At 39.8% G+C, this 12242-nt stretch overlaps 1 long non-coding RNA gene across 1 annotated transcript in view; it reads left to right on the top strand.

The window, feature by feature from the left end:
- Nucleotides 1-12242, top strand: part of LOC127664020 (uncharacterized) — a 445498-nt gene that overhangs the window by 131726 nt on the left and 301530 nt on the right. The window lies entirely within an intron of this gene.

The raw sequence follows: 12242 nt of genomic DNA, 5'->3' as shown, positions 1-12242 counted from the left end.
GTGACTCCCATTGTTTTTTCCTGTGGTTTTGGGTGTAAGTCATGTACTTAATTAAGGATTAATATAATATGATGCTACTGACTGTGGAAAGTACCCCCTCTAGGTATTCCTGGTGTTATAAGAAAGAGGATTGCAGAGAACAATGACATGAAGCCAGTAATCAACATTATTCCACATGCATTCATCAAATGCCTACAACCATTTATACTGTGGCCCAGGTACATGAGAAAACAGTTTTTGCACATGTTTCTTTTTGATCATGGTGTTTGTTACAGCAACAGCATCTAAGACATCCCTTAATGGTAAATTGCCTCGGTTAGCATTTGGAATAACATAGATTCCTGACATACTAAAAGGCACTTATTTGAAAAGAGAAACAAGAGTGAATGTTAGTAAGGTATGAATCACAGTGAAAGTATTCTATGTGACAACATAGAAGCGCTGGACTTTGCAATAGATTTACAATGAAGTAGGAAGATATTAAGAATATAATATAACCTACAATGTAGGGTACATTTTATGAAAACGGCCATTTGATTCAGATAGTACCTGCAGTATTATTCTCTGTAAATTCCTGTGAAACAACACAATTTTATTATGAAATTAAAGTGTTCCATTAAGTGTGTAAAATCACTAATGGTAATATCCCACACAAGACATTTACCACACTAAGGTCAGTGAATTACATGAACATAAATCACTGTAAATGAAGAGTCTCATTATAAATTTTATCAAAATATGAGTGCTAAAGTTTATTTCAGTTTAATATTACATGCACAAACATTCACATATAAAGACATACTCAATATTATTACTTTACATCAAGTTTTGAAGGACTCTGTCATTTTTCCCTCAAAGCACTGTTTGTTGCCTCATTTCTTAAATATGATTTGGTATTTTATTTTTGGAATTGACATTTAATTGCCTTTTGTTTATACTTACTGTCTCCAAAACACCCTTTGTACCACTCCCTGCACTCCTAAAATGCACATGGCCTTTTATTCATTAATTCTTATTGAATGTGCATTATTTGCACAATAATATATATATATATATTAATGATTAATAAATATTTTCACAATAATTATATATCAATAATATAAATATTGAAATTGTGGAGAATGTGTATAATTACATATATTTATGTTCTGATAAAGCCACATAGCAGTATAATCACTCTTCATGACACTCTGCTATTCCTTAAAATCAGGGTCTTGATGAGCCACCATCAGGGAGATTTCCTTCTGTAATAGATTGGAACAAATACAAATACCCTTAAGCAGACAATTTTTAGAATGTGAAAGAATTTGGAGCACACATTCACAAATGGGATGTCTCCATAAAATGCCCTTGCCTCAGGAGTCAGGAAACACTTTAAAAGTATAGGTAGCAATATTATTCATGGCAGAGGGGATTGAAAACACCTACCATAGAAAACAGGACTTCTAAACAAGAAATATAGGTGCACATGTGAAATTGCAGGCAATATGGCACCATGCACAGGGACTGCATGGTTCTGTTCAAAATGTGGTCTCACTATTGAGAGGAGAACAGAACTGTACTCCCATTCCAATCCAGTTGATGATAGCAATTTAAAAAAAAATATTGTTTTTCATAATATAAAATGCTTTATGGAATGAAGGATAACACCATGCCGTGGCATTTAACCCATGAAGTTGTTGAAGATACCATCCTCTATGTAGAAATCATTTTCTAGAAACATAATGACCACCAGACAAATGAAAAAGGAGGCATCAAAGTTCCTGCTTATATTAAAAATTATTTAACAGACTTACTTTCAGGTATGTTCTACAAGAATCGCCTTTTTGAAGAGATTTGCTCAAAAATAGCAGATTCACAGGGTATTCAAACTCCTCTAAAGGGCAAAACTTTTGCCCAGAATCAGATAGGAAACACAAAACAAACTCAAAGACATTGTTAGCAGTTCTTTGTCTCATAATATTTCCAGGACTTTTGCATTTGTTTGTTTCTTGTGTTCATTTATTTTGTTGTGTATTGTATTTTTTGTGTTATTGTTGTTTCTTCCTCGAAGTTTTCTTTTAAGTATATCGTGGCTTATACATTTGTTATTTGTGAACATTTTTTCTTTTTGTCAATTTGAGTTAGTGTGTGTTTATGTTTCTTGGAGGTTTTCTTTATCTTTTCATCTGTTAATGTTTCATTTTGTTCGATTACATGTTTTGCTTTTATAAAAAATGATGATAAGCATAATAATAATGATAGTAATAATAATTTAGATCTTTAGTCTATAAAACAAAAATAGAAAGAAATATCGATTTGAAAAAGTTGCATGGGGCAGGAAAATTTGGAAACAGGTAAGGAGAGAGGTAAATAGATCATACTGTGTGAAAAATATCTATGTTCAATAATAGAAAAATGTGAGATAAAAGGTAAGACCATGAATGTACATTGTACCACTCCAATCCTGTGATGCATCACATAAAATGCTCTGTGGCATTAAGGAGGACGCCATACCTTGGCATAAATTTCTTCATGAAGTTCTCTAGGATGGCATCCTACATGTAGAAATTATGTCCTAAAAACTAATGACCACCAAATGAATGAAAAAATATGAGACATTAAAGTTCATGTCTAAATAATCAATGATTAAAAAGACTTGCTTTCAGGTATGGTTCAAAAGAATCTCTTTTGTTATTTTAAAAGTGTATTTATGATTGAACTACCCAAAACAACAAAGGAGCTAACTCCCAAGTCTGCCCAGGGCACTTGCTCAGATGCACTCACTAATAAGTGGATTTTAGCCCAAAGACTCAGAATACCCAAGATACAATTCACAGACCACATGAAGCTCAAGAAGAAGGAAGACCAAAGTGTTAATACTTTTGTCCTTCTTAGAAGGGGGAACAAAATATGGAGACAAAGCATGGAGCAGAAATTGAAGCAAATGCCATCAAGAGACTGCCCCACCTGGGGATACATTCCATATGCAGTCACCAAACTTAGACCCTATTGTGGTTGCCAAGAAGTGCATGCTGACAGGAGCCTGGTATACCCATCTCCTGAGAGCCTCTTCCAGAGCCTGACATATACAGAGGTGGATGCTGACAGATAATTATTAAACTGATCACAGCGACACCAGTGGAGGATTTAGAGAAAGGACTGAAGGAGCTGAAGGGGTTTGTAACCACATAGGAAGAGCAATAATATCAACAAACCAGAGCTCCCAGGGTCTAAACCACCAACCAGTGAGTACACATGGAGGGAGCCATGGCTCTGTCATTATATGTAGTAGAGAATGTCCTTGGGCATCAGTGTAAGGAGAGGCCCTTGTTCCCATGAAAGCTCAATGTCCCAGTGAAGGAGGATGACAGTGCAAGGAGACAGGAGTATGTGTGGGTGGGGGACATACCCTCAGAAGCAGGAGGAGGGGTGGAATACAGAGGGGGGAAATGGGATATCATTTGAAATGTATATAAATGAAATATCCAATTATTTTAAAAAGATACCACAATGATTCTGGCATTTCTCTAATAGAGCAAATCAACTATCACAGATAATGAACCAAAATAGGCACTGCATCCTTTGGGAACCTCTGTTTTGTTTACTTTATTCAGTGGTGTGAATTGATTGGTCTATAGGCCATTTTCTTTCTCAGCATGACTTTTTCCCCTTTTCCTTTATTTTAGCCTCAGTGCCTCTCAAACCCCTCTTGCAGATGCAGTCGCATGGCAGCTGGAACTTAATCCTATTCAGCTAAAAGCTCCCAGGAATGCCTTCCACCATTTAATATCCAGTTGTTCTTGAACAAGGGATGTGAGTCACTAATAAGAGGAAAAATGTGGCTTTGAACTTTTTGCACAGGCCTGCTCAGCAAACCACATCCCTGTTCCACAACAAATAGGGAGGGCAGGGCTCTTGTTAGTGTTGTTGATGCTAAAATCAGTGAGAGATATTAGAAGTCATCCAGCTTCTCTATATAAAAGGCAGGTCCTAATGATTAATTCGTGACATATTTTTAAATTCTGGGCCTTTCTATTTCACTGAAATGTTAGTACAAAACAAAGCAGAAACTTAGAGTCATCTATGTGTAACATAGACTGAAAACTCTGAGCAGTCTGCAGATCAATAGAGCTGATGGAAATGTAAAGTAAGATTAGAATGAGGCAGTATGACTGCATTGTCCCCACAGACACAGACTTTTAAACGAGTCTCACCTTAACAGCAAATAAATTGACCTAGCATATATGGCTATCTAAGAACTGCACTGTTGTCATTACATTACATTAAAGTCACCTTGCAGACCAAAAGGAGTTGAGTGGAGGGTTTCTGAGTCCAGTAGTACCTTGGTGAAATTTTCATCTATTCAAACAATGTCTGCTGAGCTTCTAGCACAAGCCAGCACTGTGCTAGAAAAAGGCTGCTGGATAAACACCATGGGCCTTGCCCTCACTTTTTTCTTTTTCTTTTTCTTTTTAAATATTCGCTTTATTTAGATGTCAAATAGTATCTACTTTCAGAGTAAATTACTCCACTGAAAATCCCCTATCTCATCCCCCATCCTCCTGCTCAAGCCCCTACCCCCAATTTCCTGACAAGCATTCCTATATTCTGAGGAACCGAGCCTTCACAGGACCAATGGCCTCTCCTCTTACTGATGTCTAAAATGGTCTTCTTCTGCTACATATGTAGCTGTAGCAATGGGTCTCTCCATGTGTACTCTTTGACTGGTGACATTTCTGGAGGACCTTGCTATACCTCTCCTGGGCATATACCCAAAGGATTCTTTGGCAAGTAATAAAGACACATGTTCCACTATGTTCATAGCAGCCTCATTTATAATAGCCAGAAGCTAGAAAGAACCCAGATGTCCCTCAATGGAGGAATGGATACAGAAAATGCAGTATATTTACACAATGGAATACTACTCAGCAATTAAAAACAATGAATTCACTAAATTAATAGGCAAATGGTTGGATCTGGAAAATATCATCCTAAGTGAGGTAACCCAATCACAAAAGAATACATATGCAATGCAATCTCTGATAAGTGGATATTAATTAGCCCAGAAGCTCTGAATACCCAAGGCACAATTAACATAACAAATGACTCCCATGAAGAAGTAAGGAGAGGGTCCTGATCCTCAAAAGGCTCGATCTAGCATAGGAGGGGAGTATCAGGACAGAGAAAAAGGAGAAAGATGATTAGAGAATGAGTGGAGAGAAGAAAGTTTATGGGACATATGGGGAGGGGGGAACAGGGAAAGTGGAAATCATTTGGCATGTAAACAAAGAATATAGAAAATAAAAATATATAATTAAAAATAAATAAATAAAAGAGCCCTTTCTTTAGCTGGAGTCCTGAGCAGATGCTAATCCTGTTTTCCCAGTAGGAAGATGGTTAGGGGCGCACAGCTAAGTGTAGAGATGTACCTTCAGGACACAGAATCTCCTCTCACAAGCCCACACCCCAACCCCTGTTTCTGTCTCAGATTTTATGTCTTGCCTTTGAGATGAATACACTTAACATTTTCATCCCCGAGTTTCTGTGTCTGCACAGAAGGCAGGCAAGGATCTGCTGGGATAGCTGGGCTCCAGGCTGACCAGGACAGGAGTCACATTACAGGGAAGCAGACAGCAAGACTAGAAAGAAGTTTCTTGAGGGACTGTCAAAACACATGTCTTCTAATTCAGACATAAGAAGGTAAGAAAGTCATGGCTCTAGGTCTGCTTATTGCAGGACTGGAGGAGTCCAGGAGCCATTGGTGCAGAATCCCAAGACAGCTTCTTTACACACAAGAAGTAAAAAGCCAACTCTGCTGCTCTAGGTCCATGCACAGAAGGACATCAGCAGTGTGTTCCCTGGGATGGATAACACTGAGCCTTCTGCACTCAATCTGTGGTGGTATTCATAATCCTGAAAGAGGTGGGGGAGGCAAGCAAAGGACCGTCGCACCTGGTGCTTACAAATCTACAAAATAACAAAGAGGTGACAAAGGCAAATGTTTATTTCAGACTCTATAAAACTGAAACAACACACCAAGGAGGTGAGAGGTGGGAATAGAACTGTAGTTTGAGGGAAAGTTTTTGATCTCCAAAATAAACAGAGAGGAGCTGATGTGAAGTAACACATATTAGGGTCTTTATTTTATTTGAGCTATCTTGGTCCCCTCCAACAAACTACTGTCATGCAGGATGGTTGTGATGGTTAAGGGCAATGCAGGAGTCAGAGCCAAGGAAAGAATCCTGTCAAGACAGCAAAAGTCTCCTTTTGCTGATCCTCATTTATCCTAAGGAGCTAAAGACCAGTGGCTTCTTCACCACAGGGGGTGCTGCGGCCAGGGGATGGGGACCTCAGTGTTCACACTGTGTCCCCCCCTTCTCATAAAAGAAAACATTCTGGATAGAAACCCTGTGAATGTAGTCAGTGTGGTAAAGCCTTTTTATGTCCCAGTCATCTACACAGACATAAAAGGCTGCATACTGAAGAGAAACTTTATGATTGTAATCAATGTGGTAAGGGTTTTTCATGTCATTATAGTCTCTGATATCATAAAAGAGCACACACTGGAGAGAAACGACATAAATGCAATCAATGTGGTAAAGCCTATTTGTAATGTAGAAGTCTACAAAGACATAAAAGAACACATCCTGGAGAGACACCTAGTGAATATAATCATGAATTAAATGGAGTTAAGAGGCTATTGCAATAGGAATAAGATAGAAATGGTGTTTAGGTTTATTTCAGTTCTGGAGATGGCTCTTTGATGTTTTGGCAAAGAATGTTGCTACCTATTACCTTTGTATGAAGAGTTTCCTTGTGGTAAAGAGAAAGAGATTTATATTTATTGCATTGGCAAATTAAATCTCAAAAATCCCTGTCAGGAGCCATAATGGGACAAGTTAATGTACTAGCAGGTGATCATCCTGAAGGCCATTGGAATGGCCTGTCTCGGATTACTACATAATCTCATACAGGTGAGCCCTAATTAAGCAAGGCTGTGACAGACTAATTTTAGGAAATTTCCTGCTTTTTATATGTTTTTACTGTTATTATTAAACATATACAATATCAATAAGTAATACCACACCCCTTTGGAGTGGATCTCTGCATATCCTTAAAGATGCACTGTCTTATAGTGATGCTATATAAACAAATAGATGACTTAAGTTTCATAATGATCCTATAAGAACTCCTAATATTATATCTGTGATTATTAAGCTCTTTCATAATGGGACTGCTATTAGGTCCTTTTCTCATAGTCAAAATTGCAATGAGAACTCAGCCAGTCTCCCAAGTGGCACTAGTTAATTGTTCTTAGATGGCAACCACACTTTCTCCTACTGAGAGCACATTGCAAGAGGATGTAAAACAATTAAGCAAAGGTCATAAAAAGAGATTTGGGATTTATTATAGATGTTAGGACAGAAGATAAAATATTACCTGGGTTTATCTATACGAAACTTCACTAATAACTTAGTTATGGTTTTAAAATTCTATGAACTTGCAAACCTAAGTCCAGCGATAAATGTTTAGCTAGATAATTGCTCCTAATGGATATGCATGTAAACATTCTCTGTTGTAAACTTCTAATTCAATTTATGGTTTAGTTTTAGTGTGAACTTGTGATGAACTTTGTAACATGTGACCATATTTTTGAAAGATATATCAGTACAGAAGACAAAAGAGAAAGTGTCCCTCGTTCTCTCCCTCCCCCCACATTTTACTTTTCCATGCCTAGAAGAATATTTTTCCCTTTCCCACTTAGGATCTTTCTGGTTTTCTCCTTAGATAGTTTTCAAAGGAAACTCTTTACAACTTCATAATAAACTCACTAATCACTTCTTTAAGTATCCTATTTTTCTCATGGCAAAAAATTCTGACTAGCATGCTGAAAGTTACAGTCCAGCAGTTCCAGCTGAGATAAAAAAAGACCACATTGTTTAATCCTCTCCTGTTAGGTTGCAGGTATTAATCACCTAAGACAGCAGTCCTTCACCCTCAGAAAAAGCAAGAAAGTTTGGGGAACTCTTCAGAAGTTATCATCAGCATTTCAGTACAGTTAGAGAGCTAGAAAGCCCTGAGACCCTCACAGTTTTCAGCCATCACCAGAGCCTTACTCCCTGACTCAACCACTACCTTCTTCCAGGTAGGAGGCTCCTGGTCTTTATCATATGGTGCTTGATCAGGGACTTGAAGTAAGGGGACACAATTAGGACTTTCATCTGTGTCTTTCAAAGCCCTGGGACAGGGAGTGTGGGGTTATGGAAGTTGATAAATAGTTAAATTGCCATCTGCCATCAGCAATGATAGATATTAGGTGCCATCAGCACCTGGATGGGTACAATCATTATTCGGATTCAACCAGGAGTCATCAGCTATGGTTTTAAATTGCCTGTTGCCATCAGGAGAGGTAGATATTAGATGCCATCAGCACCTGGTTGGGCAGCATCAGAACCATGATTCAGCGAGGAGCCATAAGATCTTGTTATAAATTTCCTGCTACTATCAGCAGAGGCAGATATTAGGTGCGATCAGCACCTGCTTGAGCACTAGCAGTACCTGGATTTAGCCAGGAGCCACCAGTTCTGGCTTTTCATTTCCTGATGCCATCAGCAGAGGCAAATATTAGGTGCCATCAGCACCTGGCTGGGTACCATCAGTGTCCATGTTAAGCCAGCAACCAGCAACTCTGGCCTTTATTGCGTGCTGCCATTACCAGAGGCGATATTAGCGGTTAACAGTGTCTAGCTGTCCTGTTGGGAGTTATCGCACCCTTCCTAGGTAAGGAGCCATCAGATCTGCTTTATGTGCATTTTGTGGATATCTTTCATGATGGGACAAAGTGAGACAGAATTTTTTTATAGATAATCGTGAGTATACACTTAAGAAAAGAGGTATTGAGGTTAACACTAGCTTCCATGTCCTACTATGGGTCAAAAGTGTCCTTGGAAAAAATACAAACACACCTACATGTTGACTTGGCCTGTGTTTATCCTTTTCATAACATGGCATTTCCTCTCAGTTCATGTGTTTTGCACCTGTCAGGAAATGATGCTTTTTCAGTTGTGCCAAGAAGACACTGGGCAGAAATCCTTGACCTGTGGATTTCGAGCAACTGCATTTCAGCCTTGACTGGAATCCTTATGGATTTCACCAAACAGTACAGACTATGTAACGGTGAACACATCATCTCAGCTACTGGTCAGCTCTGCTGTCAAATTCTTATGCAGTTCTTACTGTTCTGTGACTCTGAATGATTTCCCAGTATGTCTTCCTAGCCTGATGTTACAGGTTTGCCCCACCATTCCTGGCTTCTTAGACAAGGGTTGTGGATCCCAAACATGACCTTCCTAAGCACATGGAAAACTCTTTATATGCTGAGCCAACTCCTTGTTCTCTACAGACGTCTTTTACTTTTGACATCATTGGAAGCTTCTGAGTGTCTGCTGCATTCAAAACAGTGCTTCACGCGTTTGACATGGGTGATGTGGATTAGCTGGTCACTCTGTAATACAGCACTGTGGAGGATTGCTCACTGACCATGGTCTCATGTGAAGAATGTAGAAGGGAATGTGGAAGACTTGCTCACTTAACATTCCCATGTTTCACCTGCATACAGTGTTCATGCTCCCCTGTGAAGGCCCAAGACTGCCTTCACAGGATCTCTCTCTCTCCATGGAGAAGCACTTCTCCATTCAGGTTGAGTTTCTGCTTTCTGCTCAGCTGATCTTGGGTTCTCTCTTCTAATCCTGTTTTAGTGGGTCTTGGTTAATCCAGTCTTCCTTACCCATCAAACCAAATGTGCCCTGTGGTATAATTCCATTGTCTTAGTCAGGGTTTCTATTCCTGCACAAACATCATGACCAAAAAGCAAGTTGGGGAGGAAAGGGTTTATTGAGCTTACACGTCCAAGTTGCAGTTCATCACTAAAGGAATTCAGGGCTCAACTCTAGCAGGCCAGGAAGCAGGAACTGATGCAGAAGCCATGGAGGGATGTTTCTTACTGGCTTTCTTCCTCTAGCTTTCTCAGCCTGCTCTCTTATAGAGCCCAAGAACACCAGCCCAGGGATGGCACCACCCACAAGGGCCCTCCCCACTTCTCCACTGATTGAGAAAATGCCCCACAGCTGGATCTCATGGAGGTACTTTCCCAACTGAAGCTCCTTTCTCTGTGATAACTCCAGCCTGTGTCAAGTTGACACACAAAACTAGCCAGTACAATTGACCCCTTGTCAACTTGACACACAAACACATCACAATTAATCCTCAACCCTTACTTTCTTATTCATCCCCAAGATCTAAATTACCTTAAAAGTCCCACAGTCTTTACATATTAAAAATTCAACCACCTTAAAATGTCCAATATCTTTCAAATTCAAAGTCTTTTAAAAATTCAAAGTCTCTCAACTGTGGGCTCCACTAAAATACTTTCTTCCTTCAAGAGGGAAACATATCATGGCACAGTCACAACCAAAAGCAAAACTCAAACTCCAAATGTCCAATGTCTGGGAACCAACTCACAATCTTCTGGGCTCCTCCAAGGGCTTGGGTCACTTCTCCAGCTCTGCCCTTAGTAGCACACAGCTTGCCTTCTAGGCTCCAGCTGCCTGTACTTGAACTTGTACTTATACAAGAACTGCTGCTGCTGTTCTTGGTGGTCATCTCATGGTATTGGCATCTTCAAAACACTGCTATCTTCCACTGTAATTGGTGACATAGGAGCAGTTCTGCTCCTATGTATGACCCCTTCAAGTCCTGGGTCATCAATTGCAACTGACGCTGTACCTTCACCAATGGCCTTCCATGGCCATTCACTGTGCCAAGAGCATCAGCTGCTCTTCATGACCCCTTCATGCCTTCAAAACCAGTACCATCTGGGTGACTTTTACACAGTACCAAGTCTAGCCACAGCACAAAATACAAATGTGGCTATCTCTAGAACACACTCTCTCTGCTCTCAGAAAACACTTCCAAGAAGATTTCATCTCAGTGATGCTGGTCTCTTCTTAATCACCGCTAATTTCTTAGCTCCAGCTAACCAGCATCAATAGTCCCAGTAACACAAAGGTTTGCTTTAGTTGTTCTGGTATCTTGTTACTCACAGCTGATTCTTCAGCCCCAGCTGACCAAAACCACAGAATCTTCACAATCAAAACATGGCCACTGTAAGAGTCTTTAATCTTCCCTCTGAAGTTTCACAAACCTCCATCTTATGCATTGTTTGTAACATTGTCTTCCAAGCTCCTACAGAACTTTGCACAGTTTTTCTAGGTCAAAGTTCCAAAGTCCTTCCACAATCCTCCCCCAAACATGGTCAGGTTGTCACAGGAATACCCCACTATGCTAGTACCAATTTGTCTTAATCAGGGTTTCTATTCCTGCACAAACATCATGACCAAAAAGCAAGTTGGGGAGGAAAGGGTTTATTGAGCTTACACTTCCACATTGCAGTTCATCCCTAAAGGAAGTCAGGGCTGGAACTCAAGCATGTCAGGAAGCAGGAACTGATGCAGAAGCCATGGAGGGATGTTTCTTACTGCCTTGCTTCCCCCGGCTTGCTCAGCCTGCTCTCTTATAGAGCCAAAAACCACCAGCCCAGGGATGGCACCACCCACAAGGGTCCTCCCCACTTGATCACTAATTGAGAAAATGCTCCACAGCTGGATGTCATGGAGGCACTTCCCCAACTGAAGCTGCTTTCTCTGTGATAACTCCAGCCAGTGTCAAGTTGACACACAAAATTAGCCAGTACATCCAGCTATAATGATATTAACCTGATATGAAGAACTCATTTCAGATAAGAGATATAATCAGTAAACAGAAAGGGCAGGATCCTGTTTTCTCTAGGACCTTCGTAAGAGAGTAAACCATGATCTTTCTTACCATTCAGTTGGAGGACCCCTTGAGCTCTTGGGAATCAAAGCTTGGAAATAACAACGCAATCTCACTATCAGTAATCTGCAAGGACACTGACCAGCCAAGTACACATAAGCATAATTAAAAGTCAATAGCATTTCATAGGCACATGTGAATACATGTCTGCACATAAGAAAAAATATATTTAAAACTCAAACAAAATTAAGTGTGGTCTTAGAAAGATTCAATATATATGATTCTGCAAGGCCAAATTTACTCCATCTTGGGACAAGCCTATTTCTTAAAAAGCCAGTGACTATGACCTGCATATGAACCAAAGCTGCACCCATGTACCAGGAAGTACGCTATGACTGGTCCTTAACTTATACCCTAGTGATCCTCTC

The sequence above is a fragment of the Apodemus sylvaticus genome, chromosome 13 (assembly GCF_947179515.1).
Source record: "Apodemus sylvaticus chromosome 13, mApoSyl1.1, whole genome shotgun sequence".
NCBI classification, from domain to species: domain Eukaryota; kingdom Metazoa; phylum Chordata; class Mammalia; order Rodentia; family Muridae; genus Apodemus; species Apodemus sylvaticus.
This window is presented reverse-complemented; position numbering and strand designations above follow the sequence as displayed.